Source organism: Lolium rigidum, chromosome 2 (genome assembly GCF_022539505.1).
Source record: "Lolium rigidum isolate FL_2022 chromosome 2, APGP_CSIRO_Lrig_0.1, whole genome shotgun sequence".
NCBI classification, from domain to species: Eukaryota; Viridiplantae; Streptophyta; class Magnoliopsida; order Poales; family Poaceae; genus Lolium; species Lolium rigidum.
The window spans coordinates 27,192,762-27,210,078 of NC_061509.1; the positions used below are offsets into that span (position 1 = coordinate 27,192,762).

General features: G+C 41.9%; 1 long non-coding RNA gene and 1 pseudogene across 8 annotated transcripts; both read left to right on the forward strand.

Moving 5' to 3' along the window:
- Positions 1-869: 869 nt before the first annotated feature.
- Positions 870-13,129, forward strand: LOC124691475. Of its 8 annotated transcripts, XR_006998971.1 has the most exons (7): positions 870-4,197; positions 5,333-5,403; positions 7,970-8,194; positions 8,289-8,333; positions 11,987-12,144; positions 12,212-12,297; positions 12,968-13,129. It is a non-coding gene; the product is annotated as an uncharacterized LOC124691475 (long non-coding RNA). The 8 variants fall into 8 exon arrangements; XR_006998968.1 differs by having other exon boundaries at positions 11,987-12,297; XR_006998966.1 differs by lacking the exon at positions 12,968-13,129 and having other exon boundaries at positions 11,987-12,950.
- Positions 3,408-3,496, forward strand: LOC124693841 (annotated as a pseudogene).
- Positions 13,130-17,317: the final 4,188 nt, after the last annotated feature.

The following is a 17,317-nucleotide window of genomic DNA, read 5'->3' on the forward strand; positions in this document are numbered from 1 at the left end:
ACCATTATCGCGGCGATTCCGGCTTGCGCCAGCGAGTTCCCCGCGCCACCGATCGCCGCTCCCAGACCGCCTCCTCCTCGATCTACAGTTTCCATGCCGTAGAAGCCCTAGCCGTGCCGTCCATGGGAAACCCTAGACGAGCAGATCAAGTTTCGATCTTGCCATCCATGGCGCGGCGGTGGCTGCGCGGCAGCAGGTAGAGTTGGCGCTGCACGCCGACACGACCAGCGATCCGGTAGTCCAGCTCCGGCAGGCCCTCCTCCTCCTCGTTCCGCACCTCCAAGAGTGCCACCATCGACACCCCAACTCCAATATGCAGCAGCTGCACGGGTGAGTTGATGTGGGGGACACGGGAAAGTGAGGTCGACGTTAGGCCATGCGCCACGGTGCTCTGGCCTTCAGCCCCGAGGTACCTGTCCACCAAGGCTGCCAGCTAGATGTTGCTGCCAACGTTGACTCCAGCTACAGGGAGGTATAAGTTTTTTATCTTCTAGTACTAGCGATGTGGTCTGCGGATTGGTTGTTCTCTGAACTGCAACCTGCAATTAGAAAATTCAGAACTTGTGTTGGTACGTCTGAGGACTGAATCCTGGGTGCATATCATAGTCTATTTTGCCTTGGTATGCCTTTAGTAGATCAGCAGTATCAGTCTTCTAGTCTAATTACTGCTCTACGTTTAAGGGGCCGAGTATGGCTACAATTTTCTGCCAAAATAAGATGAAAATGGACGTGGTAATTCACTCTAAAAACGAATATAATGAATGAGTAAATTATTGTTTGTCTTAATCTGGTACTAGTAGTAGGGAATTCAATGCAATTCAATCATGCTTGTCTTAATCTCATATTCATCCAAGAACACATTATTGTTTGCCTTAATCTGGTACTAGTTCTAGTGCATACAATCCAATTCAATCATGCTTGTCTTAATCTCATATTCATCCAAGCACACATTATTGTTTGTCTTAATCTGGTACTAGTACCAGCGAATTAGATCCAATTCAACCATGCTTGTCTTAATCTCATATTCATCCAAGCACACATGCACATATGGAAAGAACTAACAGTAATCTATATTTTGTACATGGCTTATTAGGCTCTATATGAAAACATTATAAAACTACAGCTGTTTATTTTGTCTCTTCTTTAATATGGCAATCCAGTGATGCAGCTGCTCTGCTGGGCATGAGAACTACCTGATGCACATCAGTTTCAGCCTTAAAATTAGTCATCCAAATGGCCCTTAAGTTATTTTGGTGTTCAGGTAATAACATAATTTATGTTGCTCTTCATTATTGTTTCAATCTGGGATTGTAGTACTGAAATTCTTTACACTACTTTACACGTCCTTGAGTATTGTACTATTGTTAACCAGAAATGAAAGGGAGTTAGTTATATAACAACTTAAACTTTGGGTTATACACCGGAAAAGTACTGAAAGAATAATAAGTGGCTGAGTTATACAACATTCAATAATAGTTCTAAACTACAACCATTCATGCAACTGAATGGTCGTTAATATGAGAAATGAGAATATGTGGTGAGTGATAAGTAGATATGTTATTTCAACGATGATGAGCACTGAAAGCTCACTTGTGGTGATTAATTTCGACAAATGAGCGCCAAGATGAGGTCAAGGCTTCCCTAGCCTCGGACATGCCCACCACTGGTCTCCCGCGCCAAAGATGCGGATGTATACCAGAGGTTCTCTCGCTTGCTGTCGCGCAAACACGGTGTGCTGAGATTGGCTGTAGTCAGTCTCAGGTGAGCACTTTAATATGCTCTCAACTATGGCCATGTCATTCTAATTAAAAACTGCATTTGGTCCTGATCATGCCTGTGTGTGTGGCTGCTTTGATTGCAAACTGGGTTAGGGCCTGATTTCTAGCAAGGTCCTGTTAGTGGTTACTTGAGTTTCTATGGGAGCTAATGCCTTTATTAGTGAAAATTATGGATATGATTGCTACCTTTTGTTACCTATTGATGATTGTCTGATCCTATTTCTCTTACTCATGGATATATATTATATATATTAGCTTATCATGTCTCCATTATTTATTTTCTATGTTCATTTGATGCTAGGGTTTGGCTCAGTAATTTTCTAATTAGTGGGCGGGACATGCTCCATCTGTTTTTGAAACCCTTGTGCTCTGCTGCACTACAATTTGGGACATGCTCCATCTGTTTGCTAGAGGTTCTCAAAATGTTTTCTCTTACTACCAAAGCAGCATGTTATACTACATTGTTTATGCTTAAGAATTCCTATTCATTTTCAGTTCCTGTCCCTGAATGCCTCAACCTCAACTCTGCATTTTTGTTTCAGGATAGGGCATCGTTCATTACGAAGGTTCTTTTTTCTTGTATTTAGTTGGTTGAGTGCGATCTGGAGAAGTAGGGAGAGTTAGGCGTCGAGGCGGCTGGAGATGCTTGACTGTTGGTTTGTCAGTTGTGTCGACAACGACGTCAAAGTGGGGCGGCGGTCCCGCAACACCTAGCGTCCAGTTGTACATGTGAGGTTAGAGTTTTAGTGGTTATCTTATCTATGAAATGTTATTGGCTGCAGTACTTGCAAATTTCTGTTTAAACAGTCCGTACCAAGTTTATTAAATAGATGTCATGCTAGAAATGAAGTAAGATCTCTAATAACCATGATACCTAATAATTCGTTGTTCTCTTTATTTGTCACAACCGACTCTCAAATAACAAGGCATCGGCCACGTTTCCGCAACTATGCGCTGTTAAGATGAAGCACTGATGACGTGTTACACCAAGAAGCCGTAAATTTGCATCGTGCTATGTAGGCGGCGCGGCGAAGCGCGTATTTCTGTCTAGTACAAATTACAACCTGGTAACATCCTTGTCGTGAATACCGCCACGTATAACAAAACCAAGACCATGCGACTCGAGGTCGAGAATCCGATCGAGATATTGTGCAGACTAGTGTAATGTACGGCTGCTGCATATACATAGTATGTACAAGAGTATTTAATTTAGCCCTGCACGATGGACACACTTGCAAGGGATGCCCTTGCATGCATTGAAATATCTAACTGAAAAATGATCTTGGTTCATTAAGCTAACACGGTTTCAGTCCTTGGTTGCTACTTGATGGTTTATTTTCGTAAACAGACAAATATCTACCTTTCTTGGGAATTAGTGGGAGAAGGTTGTATGCATTGTTTGCTCAGTTTGTGCACTTATCTATATTTTTTAAAACCATGGTCTACATGATTAGTTTACTTTGCTAAAGAGAGTAGTTCCCTTTTCGTAATAATTTGATATTTACTTATTACTAGAACATTATCTGAGATTATAATTATACAAACCTTTTTAATCATATTGTGCATTTTTATATCCCCATATCTGTATGAAATAGATCTTCTGTTATTTAGGCATGATTACATCCGTGAGGGTCAAATGATGAGGAATGAGCTGCAACAATACGATGGAGTTATGCTCCTGATTCTTATTTCTTAGTACTTGAGCCTATGATGATACCTCAAATGATTTTTTCATCTTTTATTATGTGGTTATAACTTCACATGATCTTGACTATTCTATCTTGCCATTAATTAATGGTGTTCATGCACTCCTAGAATGAAAAATTGTCGATTTCATAGTTGTTTTTTTTGTTCAATTACATACAGTGCTTGTTATGCTTTTTGAATAGCACCTTGCTCTGCTTTTGTGGGATTACTGGTCCATGTTTCAACCTTGCTAGATACACATTTGATTTGTGCTGTTTCAATCTTTTATGATTTTGGATAAGCTTAGTGTTAAAGAAGTGATTAATTATTTCAGAATACTAGAATGTGAAGGTCATCAGGTGCAAGACCACCATAATTGGTAGCAAAGTTCGAGTCATGTTTTACAAAGGGAAAATGATATCGGTAATAGGAAGTCAACAAATGGTAGTACTATGTGACTAATTTTGCGCTTTATGAGTTGCATTGCTGAAACTTGTTGCATTAGAAAGCCAATTAATCCATTGTTTACCAAAATCAATCCATTAGATTAATTTTCTTATTGCATTACTGAAACTTATGATATCCCTAAATGAATATATATCGTCACTGTACCAGCTACTCTATACTAACCTTCAGTGCTGCCAATGGATGTTGTGTTACACAGGGAGCAGCCTCGTACATGGATCAATGCTAGACATCGAGATGTGAAGACCTCACAAGGAGCGGGGAGAAGGTAAAAATCCTATATGTTTAGCCTATGATTAATTCTTGAATGGGACATCTAAAAGAACTGAATGCGAGCACTTTTATGAGAAATTACTTCTCATTACTTTGTTTATCCAGGTCACAAGATAACACCGATTTTTTTTTTTTTGATAAAATACAAATTTGTCTAGAGTATGTGACCCCAAGTTTCTCTGCAAATTTCCTTTGTGAGAACATGCTCATAATTGGTCTTCTGTTTCTGCACCTTTATGAAGTGAATCTTCAACGATGTAGGTTGATGCTTTATTTGGGGAGCATCTCATACTAACCTTAACTCCATTGGCAGAGTTATCCTCCTATTTTTGTTCTGTTTATTCTGTTAGAAAAATGAAAGAACTTATTAATGTGATGTTTTGGCTGTTGGGTGCTTTGTAACTTATTTTTCTGACTTTGAACTAAGGATGGTTTGTGGTTGCTTTGTATTGCTAATTGTTGCCTTTCAATAAGTATTGGACGGTTCTTACTTACTGTTGCTTTTGGTTAATTAGTACATTCCGGAAACATTTACGGACGAGTTGACAACGTGTTTGTGCTTGTGTTATGAACTAGGACCTTTTATTGATTTGTTGTTGCCTATTCTTCAAGTTCCTGTCGTGTTTGGCCTGGAGCAATGAGGCACTGTTTAGGTGCTTTCTTTTTGCCGAAGAATTGGTCTGTAGATGGCTCATTTAATTTCAAGTTCGAGATTTCTTGTCTTATAAATATTTTTTTCATCTCTGGAGTGGGCCTGCTAGTTTGAGTTCCTTTTTTAGTGGTGAAACATGAACTTGTTTCTATCTTGATTAATTTGTATGACAATTTGGTTATTATGCTTCATTGATGCCAGCGCGAATGTTTGGGTGTCATTTTATGCTGGAGCCAACAATTTTTATATTGTGCTGAATTTTTTTATTTCATTTCATTTCCTTGAATGTGTATGTCAACCTTGAACTTAACGTGCTTGTACAGCCCATTATATGGTTTTAGTTCTGGTTAGCAATTGTGATTCTTTTTTTAGGCCATATCTTAATAAAATTATTATGTGTTTGCGTTTCCACCAGTCATAATAACAATAATTTCCTTCTTTGAGTTTCCATCTTGTCTAAAATTTTCCTAATTTGCAGGAGGTCAAGCTGCTCGCCCTCCAAGGACCACAGGGGTGACCTCGACGTTGACATTACATGGGCATTCAAAGGTATCGCCTCACCCAATCCCTCTTTACGTGCGCTAGAATCGATTGCTGCTATTTTATATTGTCCGATGCAGATGTTGTTTAGTTTCGCCTTGCTCCTCAACATTAGCCCTCCATTACAGTCAACATGGGTGCATTGAGTCCTCTGTAAGCTGGATGCACAACTCAACTCTGTTTAGCAGTTGCGGCATAATTAGCAAGAGTTAGAAATTGATATCGTCTGCCTTGATTACTCTCGCTTTCTTCCAACAAACATATTTATGTATTGGTTTATCTTCCTCGTACGCTTTCGAGATATCATGATTCTCTATGCATACCAACACAATGTTCGGGTTTCTCTCATGCTGACACGCATGTGGCTATTGCTTTTATTTTCTCCGCTGATAATAAAAACCTGGTCTTGATAGCATAGAGATTTGACTGAAGATACTGTTGGTGCTCTTTCATTGATGCTTTTGATATCCTTTCAAACTATAATACGTCCTCTATTCCCAATTCCTGATGGATCTGGTAGTGGTGACACGACATGAAGGTTAGGGACCTCTACATTAATATTTGTTGATCGCGCATACTAGGCATGTTCATTTTATGTTCGTTGTCATATAAATTAGTAGTTGCAGTCATGCAAAGGATGTACATGTATGTCTCCTTTCTGGTTACTGTTTGCAACATCTAGTCTGCAGGGGAGAATCTTCGTCAGTTAATATTTATTTCCTGGTATCTAGAAAACCATGGGTAAGAATTTTGTACAATCAATCTACTTTTTGGTATTCTGGGAATGAAATCATGTAACTGTTGCTACCATACTGTCTCCAATGAGAGGTTTTTTGTGTTTTTGCTGGTAACACCAGGTCATGTATATGGTCACAGACTTCTGCTAAAATTATCATTAAGTGTCAACAAAGAAACTAAGTCCCCCTTATCCAAATCTTAGATTCTTGTAAATTGAGTGCTTTTTGTACATGTGTTGTCCGATCTTATACTCCGTCCAAAAAAAGTTGCTCACTTTTTTCTAGTTATGTCGATGTATCTATGACTAAAATATGTGTATATACCTCCGTATCTAGGCAAAGTTGAGCAGGTTTTTTTAGGGACGGATTGAGTACTTGGAATGCTAGCTGATGCGACATTATATCGGAGCAATTTTACTCACTAAATTACTTGGAATATTTTCATTTGCTGGTATTACATAGGACCTTATTTGGTATTGCACAGTAGAGAGCCGGAGCATGTAGAGTTGGAGCTGGTGTTGTTGATGGTGTAGTTTACACTGCAGGGCACATGGCCACATGGGAGTAGTTTGTCGGCCTGCACACTATAGTAGTTGCGTGCACTGACTGGCCGGCATTCGGCACGCTTCTTACTGGTTTGTGAGTTGCGCGCGGTGACTGGCCACCTACGAGTAGTGTGTTGTCATGAATGAACTGTGGAATTTATTGGTTCATCTTGACATTCTTACTGGATGCATTCTCATTGTGGTTGATCTTCTTACTAGTGAGTGCTTTTATGTTGTTGTCATTCTGATTCTCTATTTCGGGTTTGATCTTTGTATATTCATGTTTGTCATCTCGGGTTATTTATAGCAATGGATCTAGTAGTTACGTGTCCTGCTAATACATGTTGGTATTTTCAGTGGATGCATTTTTGTGGTGCACTTGTGTTGTAGACAGTACATAATGTTGGTTAGAATTTGGTGGTTGTCGTGTTAGTGTTTGTATGATGAACTAGGGATTTCTTTATCGATTGCTGCCTATTCTTCAAGTTCTTTTTTTAGTTGTTGTAAACCACGAATGGCTGCTTGTTGCTGTTTTGCCTGGAGCATGCCTATTCAACGATGATGTATTGTCCGATTGTGCTTGGCTTTCTTTTGCCAAAGCATCGGTCCGCAGCTTTCCGATTTAATTATCTGGTTTTCTTTTATAAGTTTTTGAGCTACATGTATATTATGGACTTTGGACAAGTGGGGACTAGGCTAGTTAGGTGGAAGTTACAATTTTGTTCCTCAATCATTATAGTTTTATACATCTAGCTTCCTTACATTTTACTTCTTTTGAAGCGGAAAATGGTGAATGGTTCATTCAAACCTTCCTTTATGCTTGTTCTGATGTACCATTAGATTCATCTTCGTGGGATCCATTTTGAGTTTTATTTGTGCATATGTGTGCAAGTCAATATGCACTGCTACTTATTGTTTACACACATAGGAAAGGTGGCAGCTTAGGCTAAATACTTGTTGTTAGGCACCTTGTGATTGGCTAATCTGCCAGTACTAGTTGAGTGGGTAGCTGATTAATTTAACGCTATTTATATGTACTTATAGGTAACTGAATTGGCGTGTTTGATAATCAGTTCACTTTTGTTCTTCCCTAAGTCAAAACTTGTGAAATGATTAATGTTGTGTTATCAAACTCGTTTTGCTGTTGTTGAAAAAAGATCATGTACTGTTAATAGCCATTTTCTTAATTTTGTTTTGTTACAAAGTTTAGCATGGCGGGAACTAACTCTACTAGCTAGTTAATTTTATTACATGTTAGCTTGTGCTAATTGCTCTCGAATTTTTCTTGAGAAGCCAGAGTAGTGGATGGGTGCGGCAAATTGGTGGAGGCCTGCGTTGCTTCTTGCACAGCCTTGGTGCCGCTAGGAGGTGGTCCATCTCATCGGCTCGAGAAGGAGCTTGCACCTGCCACCTAGGAAGTCCCATGCGAGCTACATTAACGTGCACGTGGGCAGCTTAGTGGTCGCCCTGGCTGAAGCGGCTGGTGAGGAGTCCAAGGAGCACCGCGACCAACCGAAGGTTGATTTTTTTCCTACCAAATACTCGATATTCTGCTTTGCTACATGCATTTGTAGTTGTGTAATCAAACTGTTATTGATTTATGTGGTTGCAGATCGTCAAGGAGAAATTAACTCTTCCTCTCCTGGGATTGTGAAATGTGAGCACAACATTATATTGCTTCCCTTCTTCTGGCTTAAGTATCTCTGATATCACCATCTTGGGCATTGTTTTTGTCCCAGTGAGATATGAGAAGCAAGTATCATACCAACTTATTTATTGGTATTATGCAGTTGACACCTAGATGGCTAGGTGTGCCATCTCATTAGGCTTTTGTTGGGTATTGAATTAGTTTATTGGGGTATGCGTCCTTGGATTGCTGTTGCATACTCATCTCCTGTTGCGGCTGCTACTGCTGTTTTCTTGATTTACCCTATTGGTCAAGGAAGCTTCTCTGATGGTATGCCTTTAGGAATATCTGGTACTTTCAACTTTATGATTGTATTCCAGGCAGAGCACAACATTCTTATGCATCCATTCCACATGTTAGGTGTAGTTGCTACTGCCACTGTGTGCTTTTGAAGGTGTCAGTATCAGCTCTTTATTGTTCATAGTTTAGCTCTGCGATTTCTGACTTAATGTTTGTCATAGTGTTTTAATGTTGCCCCTTTTTGTACTGTTATTTTCTAGTGTCTGAAAATAAGGATGGCCTTGGTGGCTTCATTAGACATAGTATTCAATCAAGGATTTCTTAACTGTAAGTGACTAGAGGATTCTCTTAATCCATCAATCACTATGTTGGCAGAGTTTTTTGTGATGAATTTGCTATGGCGTAAACAACTGTTTCTTAGCTATGCTAGAAACTGAAGTAGAGCAAGCAGTAGACTATTAAACTGGCCTGACCTTTAGCTTGTCCTTTGTAGTTGTCCTGCCAATCAGAAATTTGGTGAATAGGTTCAGTTAGACGACGTGCTCTCGTTGGTTCTTGTATATGATCTTTGACTTGTAACCTGGACTGATTGGTCCATAATTTCGAGGTGCTGTCCAAAGATAAGTTGTAGATTATGTTTGAGCCTTTCCATAGAGTACCTTTTTGCGCATATTGGTTCGATAGATTGCAGACAACGGAGTACCTTTCCATAGAGTGATATGCATTGAATATAGAGTTTTACAGCGGGAACTGTCGTAGTTAGTATTGTTTATATGTGTGCACTCTTTTTAGCTTGCAGAATTGTTGACTATATGCAAAACATACTATTACTATAGTTTTTCGGTGGTAAATTAACGATGTTGTGTTGTGCCCCTACTATAGCCTTGAGGCAATAGCTGCTGTTTTTTGAGCTCTAATATTTCTTTGTGTTGACTGACTTTCACTGTGAATTTATGATGTAAAAACTCACCACCAACTAGGTGAAGCTAGCACGACTGTGGTAAGCGGTCTGGACATTGCTTCTCCTCCCAGCACACACCAAACTTTCAAATCACGTTAGATGATTCGTCGTTCTTATTTCTGGCTGGCAGGGGAAAGCATGAAAGAACCAAGAACTGCAAGGTGGAGTCACTCATCTGCTTGATCTTGTTACACATGTGCAGTTATCAGTGTGGTTTTCCCTGCATTTTGGGATATGGGAGGGGGCACCTTCATTCTTTGTCCATGAAAGCATGAGGTAAGCTGCAGGCTGTTGCCACCAATGCATTGAAGAAGAGGTGAGAAGTGAATGACAGAGCAGCCATTTTCAGAGATAGCTTCCTTCTTGTTCTGCTAACTATCCCTTGATTTCTATTTCTATTTTTGTTGATAGCAGAGATGGTTTCTCATTTCTATGCTTTTTGTTTGGAGGTTTAGATACTTGAATTGTGTTTTAGATTACTTGACTAGTTTGTTACTGTTTATTTCAGCCAAAAAAATTATCACTTTCTTGCTCATTAATTGTCTTGTATTTTTTTCTTTGGACTAGATCTTATAGGTTCCATTAACTATGACTTAGGTTTGATTTCATCCGTTGTCTCTCTCTCTGGCAATTGTTGAAACTCGTGAGGTCTTCATTGCCAGTAACTTGGCTTAGGTTTGATTCCACATGGCTTTCTAGTTATTGTTTGTGTTGAATCATGCCATGATGCGTTTTACACAACAAATGAACCTCTTTGGATGGCCCCTCTTTTTCTGCTAATACAGTAGCAATATTGTGCACCAGAACTATCCTTGATATATGTTTATAGGTACAAGTTTCATTTATTTCTTCTGACACGTTTTGCTGCAAGTTGCAAGATCTTCATTTCTTCCAGATTGTGATGTACCTGAATCTAAACTTATTATGTGTAAGTTTTCTGCTACTTGTGATTGTGGTTCTGACAGAATTCTTCTTCTTTTATTCTGTTTTGGCTGGAATGTGCGCTTTGCCACCATTTTATTATGTGATTCTGACAATAAGTTGTGATCTACTCATTTAATTTCCTATATAAATGCTGTTTTATACTAGAATGATGTCCTTTATCACATTTTGGTTAGAGTTCTTCACTGTAAGTGATTTGAGGATTCACTGAATCCTTCAATTGCTCTGCGGGCAGAGTTCTTGTAGACTTCGCAATTTTCTGAATATTAGGGTGTGATCATGTGCCTGTTTGCTTCGTGATGAGTTTGCTATGGCATAAACAACTATTTGTTAGCTATGCTAAAATCTGAAGTAGACCAAGTACTATACTAACAACCTGGCCTTACCTTTAGCTTGTACTCTATTAAACTGCCAATCTGAATTTTGGTGAATGGTTTCAGTTAGACGAAGTGCTATAGTTAGTTCTTGTATATGCTGATCTTTGACTTGTAAGCTGAACTGATTGGTCCATAATTTCGATGTACTGTCCAAATATAAGTTCTAGATTATGTTTCAGCCTTTCCATAGAGTACCTTTTTGCGCATATTGGTTGGACATATTACAGACAATGGAGTATCTTCCATAGAGGAATTTTGTGTATTTACCATCCATATGTAAACCTGTGTTTCATTTGCCCTGTTAGTTTGCATCACATCTTGTTGGTGCCAAAGGTTTTGAGCGATTCTCTTGGCATGTCCATGTCGTAGTCCCAAACGTGGGAGTATATCCAATCTATGGGAGCAATAGGGGAGCTGAGGTGATAAAACAGCTTGGTAAAGCTGGATAGGAATACATGTTGGAAACTTTGGTTTCTTTGGGAGCCATCAGTTTTTTACTTTGAAGTAGAGCTTGTTTACTCGGTTGTTTTCTCTCTAAATGAGGCAAAGAATATTGAGGCGAGAAGACTTATATGATTGGTAGTACCTAGCTAGTGCTATGTGTGCATACATAACTAGATGCACCCAATGTTTGGGTCCTCTTATGGTTGTAGCTTCTCTTAAACAAAGATGGCAATTCTTTGTATTGCATGGTTAGAAGTGGAAGTGTGTTTAGCGGAACTGTTTAGCTTCTACTTCTGGTAATTTGGAGTTATGTTTTCTTTTTTCGTTTATAAAACATATATCAATAGTTCGTCTCAAACAACAATGTCATGTTCCTGAAGCTATTGATGGGACTTAGGAACCTTATTTATCTTGCAGTACATGAGAACTGCTTGGTAAGAGTTTTGCAACAGGAACTGTCATACTTAGTATTGTTTATACGCGTGCACTTTTGTTAGCTTGCAGAATTGATGACTAAATGTAAAACATACTGCTGTAGTTTTGGGGGTAAACCATAATGTGGTGTGCCCTACTACATCTCTGGTGCAATAGCTGCTATGTTTTGAGCTCGGATATTTCTTTGTAGTGACTGACTTTCACTATAAATTTATGATGTACAGAGTAACCACGAACAAAGTGAAGCTAGTCTAGCTGTGATGACGGGTCTGGGTATTGCTGCTCATCCCAGCACACACCAAACTTTCAAATCAGATTAGATGAGTCATCCTTCTTATTTCTGGCAGGCAGAGGCAAGCATGAAATAACCAAGATGCGCAAGGTGGAGCCACTCATCTGCTTTATCTTGTTATGCGTCCGTGTAGTTATCGGTGTGGTTTTCCATGCAGTTTGGGATGCGGGAGGGGGAACCTTAATCCTTTATCCATGAAAGCGCGAGGTAAGCTGTTGGCTGTTGCCATGCATTGAAGAAGAGGTGAGAACTGAATGATAGCAACCATTGTAGAGATAGCTTCCTTCTTGTTCTGCTAAGTATGCCTTAATTTCTGTTTCTATTTTTATTGATAGCAGAGAAGGTTTCTCATTTTATTGCTTTTTGATTGGAGGTTTAGATAATTGATTATATTTTAGATTACTAGTATGGTTTGTTACAGTTTATTTTGGCAGCCAAAATATTATATTACTTTCTTGCTCAGTAAGTGGTCTTGTGTATTTTTGTTGGGACTAGATCTTATAGCAACTATTTCATCCTTTGTCTCTCTCTATGGAAATTGCTCAAACTCGTGAGGTCTTTATTTTCAGTAACTATGGCTTAGGTTTGATTCCACCTGGCTTTCTAGTTATTGTTTGTGTAGAATCATGCATGATGCGTTTTACACAACAAATGAACCTCTTTGGATGGCCCCTCCCATTATTCATTTTATTTCCTGTCTTGCATTTTGCCGAACCTTCAAGACATAGAGTTTCTTGTGTTCTCGTTGATGCAAGTGCATTTGGTAGTAAGATCAAAGTTTTCTGTAGCTGATGAGTTAAATTATTTGTTTCATCCATGTGAAATTATTTGCCCGCTGAAACACTTTCCACATTTGCGTTGATAATCATGGTCCGACGAATGGAGTTTAATTATGATGTGTGGTTTCTTGTAGGTCGCATCCATCAGCACACCACACATAGCAAGAAAGTCCAGCTGCTGGCAAGCTAGAGAATACATGTCCTACTACATCTAGTGAGCTGTAGGGGTTGTCGGTGGCGAGCTGCGAGCGGAATAGGGAGGATCCATCATATTTGTTGATATGTGTGTGAGGACCTGGTGGATGGTGAGATAAAATCAGTGTACTTTAGTGCACCTAGAAACGAAGATCAACTTGTGTACAAACTCAGTGTCCTTTCTGGTCGGTGTGCTTGAGAGTTCTGGTGGCTGCCAATTGATCCCACTATATGTATTTTTCCTTGTATTTGTACCCACACAACTTTAGGAATTGAATACCAACTTTTGTATAATCTTTAGAAATAAAGTGATGCCAAATGGGATTCTTGCTGTAATGATGATTATTCCCTTCAAGTAATGTTGCTAGCTGAAGCAAAAAAGGATTACATTTGTCTTTCCCTGGCATGTTTGATTGTTAACTAGAAGCAACAACCAAAAAGTGCACTGATCGATCATATGGTAGCCAACAAATCGATTAACCAATCACACAAAAGAACATAGCTAAGGAAAACGAGTCGCATGTATATGAGCTTGTACTCGTAGTGTGGTAGATACATGGATTTGATGGCTAGAAGTCGCACGCACACCGAGCTGAGCATGTTGGAACCCTGAGGCAAATTCATACTCTGGACGCATTTGGATACACGGAACGTTGAATGTATCCAAGCGTGGGCGCTTTAGCTAACATCTATCGCAGCTGACCGACTGGTGACTTCCGCACAACACGAGGACGTGATTAGCATGCAGAAGCAGTTATTAGGAAACAAATCAATCGGTAATTACCGCAGGATAATCAACACAGGGATGTGATTATTATGCAAAAGCAATTATTAGGAAACAAATCAATCAGCAATTACCGCGAGATAATCAACACGGGGACGTGATTACCATGCAGAAGCAGTTATTAGGAAACAAATCAATTGGCAATTACCGCGAGATAATCATTACAGGGATGTGCAGAAGGATTACTCGTTAGGGAAAAAGGAAAATCTGTGAGCAATTACTGCTGCGATCGAGAATCAATCTCTGCTTGCCATGCGCGCCCGATAATTGCGGCTCATGATGGGCACCTCCACGTCACTGATTCGTGTTACAGGATTGCGCATCGATCGATAATCTTGGTCCGACGAATGGTGTTTAATTATCATGTGTGGTTTCTTGTAGGTTGCATCCATCAGCACGCCACACATAGCAAGAAAGTCTGGTGAGCTGGAGAATACATGTCCACCTACATCTAGTGAGCTGTAGGAGTTGTCGGTGCTGAGTTGCGAGCAGACTAGGGAGGAGCCATCATATTTGTTGATATGTGTGAGGACCCTTGGCTGATGTTCATCTGCTTGAGAAGTGAGATAAAATCAGTGTACTTTAGTGCACCTTGTGTACCTAGAAACAAAGATCAACTTGTGTACAAAATCAGTGTCTTTTCTGGTCGGTGTGCTTGAGAGTTGTGGTGGCTTCCATATGATCCTACTATATGTATTTTTCCTTGTATTTGTAGCCATACAACTTTAGGAATTGAATACCATCTTGTGTATAATCTTTAGAAATAAAGTGATGCCAAATAGTATTCTTGTTGTAATGATGATTATTGCCTTCAAGTGATGTTGCTAGCTGAAGCAAAAATGACTTTGCCTGGCAGTTTTGGTTGTTAACTAGAAGCAACAGCCAAAAAGTGCAGTGATCGATTATATGGTAGCCAACAAATTAATTGATCTAGCAAAAGAACATAGGCAAGGAAAACGAGTCACCGGACTGTATATGAGCTCGTACTCGTAGTGTGGTAGCTATGTGGATTTCACGGCCAGGAGTCAGCACGCACACCGAGCTGGGTAAGCCTGGGCATTCACGGTTTGAGACGGCCGGTTTTTACTGGTTCCTCAAACAAACCTAATTGGACTGGTTTGGTTTAAACCGCGCTGAGGCAGAAGGTGATAGTACGGGCTGGTTAGACGGTCTAAGCGGTCTGGCACCGTTTGATGTACACAGCGCCTTTCACACCATGGACTGGACTTCAGCAACGGTATGATGTCATCCACGATCAAGAACAGCAACGGCATGTTGTCCAAGAGCGAGAACAACAACTTCAGGCACTCGTCCAAGATCGAGAACAGCAAACTGCAGCTCCTTCGTACGTAAGGGTGGAGAGACCACACGGAGGCGGTGTTCGCGTTCTAGAAGAATGTCACCGCCTACGCACTCGGCGCGCTGTCCAACTGACGGTGGGGCACTTTGCTTCCCGGCGACGTCGACCACCTACGCCTTGTCGCTCATCTTGACGGTGAGCGCCTGGGACATGGCTACAGCCTGCCTTCACCACCCAGCCCAGCTCGCTGCTCGCCACCATAAACACCTCCGCCCACTTTGGCGTCGCTCCACCCAGGCCGGCGCGCGGTGAGCTCCATGATGCCGCCGTTGGCGATGGTGGCTAGCTACGAGTGCGGCCTCGTCCTTGGGACCCAGGTCGAGTCGTCGAGGTGCGGCGTCGGCATATCGTACTAGGAATCGCCCAAGAGGCAGGGCGCGAGCGAGGCGGACCATGGGCGGGTAGTGCGGATGCTGGTAGGTGTCGGCGTGTCGCGGATGGTGCGCGACTTGCCGTTTGACGAGCCATGGTGGTGCAGAAGATCGAAGCGCTCGAGCAGGAGCACACGTGCCCATGCGACGCTGCTGCGTGCGCCGCTCAGCTTCCCATGATGCCCGCACCCACCAGGATCTCGTCCAACCGCTCGGACGCCGGAGCTGCCATGTTGCAGGACGAGTAATCAAGTGCGGTTTCAAACGGTTTTTTGGGTTTCAAACGTTGAATGTATCCAGCTAATTAACATCGATCGCAACTGGCCGATTGGACACTTACGCACAACAAGGGAACGTGATTAGCATATGCAGTTATTAGGAAACAAATCAACCGGCAATTACCGCGAGATAATCAACAAGGGATGTGATTACAATTTGGAAGGAATAGTTAGGCAAAAAAGGAAATCCTTGAGCAATTACTGCGATCAATCGAGAATCAATCTCCGCGCGCACGACGGTTTCGGCTCATGATTCCACGTCACCGATCCGCGGCACAGGATTGCGCATCGATCGATCTCGGCGGTCCATGTAATTAATCTCAGCGCTTAATTAGCAACAGCTGACCGGGAAGGAGAGAGAGAGCTGAAATTTTGTGCAACTTCACTTTCCTCCCGCCATAGCATTCCCTCCAATTAATTCCTTGAAATTAAAACCTCAAACTTTGGAGTCTATAAATATGAGAGGAGGGGTTGTGCCAACGCGTGCGTCGTGTGTGACGACTTAGACTTATGTCAACTGACCGCAAAGTTCTTAGTCACCTGGGAATTAGACAGACATACAAAAAAAGATCAACAATAGCTGTTAAAATGAACTTCGCCTAGAGGGTCAAGAATTTATAAAAAAATGAACTCCAATGTGAGCCGAGATATATAAAAAGATAGTCAAACATAGCGGTCAAAATAAATTGGCAGTGTAATGGGTCAAGAATTTTTTTGATTTTATTGCTTAAAAAATAGATCAGTGCGTACATAAAAATTGGTCAGGAAGCCAAGTCACAAAAATCAGAAATAGAAAAAGAGGAAGATGGAAATAATCTCTCTTTCCCAGTACTAGTACTCTAACAAGTAGTATAATCATAAAAATTGGAAGGCATGAAGAATGAATCACACACACGCACTATTGGTGTGCATCCGAAGAAACAGGGATTGTGGCTTCGCGCGCTATTGGTCGTCGACTTGTGGGTTATCAGCATTCCGGCGCTGGCACGTGAACATCTTGAGCACGCCGTCCGACCTGCCGGCGACGAGCGCCCCTCCGCCGGCGTCGGCGCCGCCCTGCCGCCATGCGACGGCGCTGACGAAGCCGCCGCCGGCGTCGGTGTCGGCGAGGCCGAAGGGGTGCACCCAGACGGGCTTAGCCCACCTGAGGTCGTAGACGAAGACGTGGTTGGACTCGGACCCGCTGGCCACCAGCCCGGCGCCGCGCCACAGGCCCATCCCCACGAAGCTCCTCCCGCTCACGTGGCCGCTGTACGACCGCACCTCCCGCGCAGCGCCCGACACCGCCGGCGCCGGCCACTCCCACAGCCGGTGCGTCCCGTCGGCGGCCGACGTCACCACCCTCCGCGCCGGCGCCCAGCGCACGTACGTGACGGCGCGCGCGTGCCCGTCCATGGACGCCACCGCGCCGTGGCCCAGCGCGCGCACGTCGTACACGGCCGCGCGCCGGTCGGCCGAGCCCACGGCCAGCTGCGGACCGCCGGAGGGGTCGAACT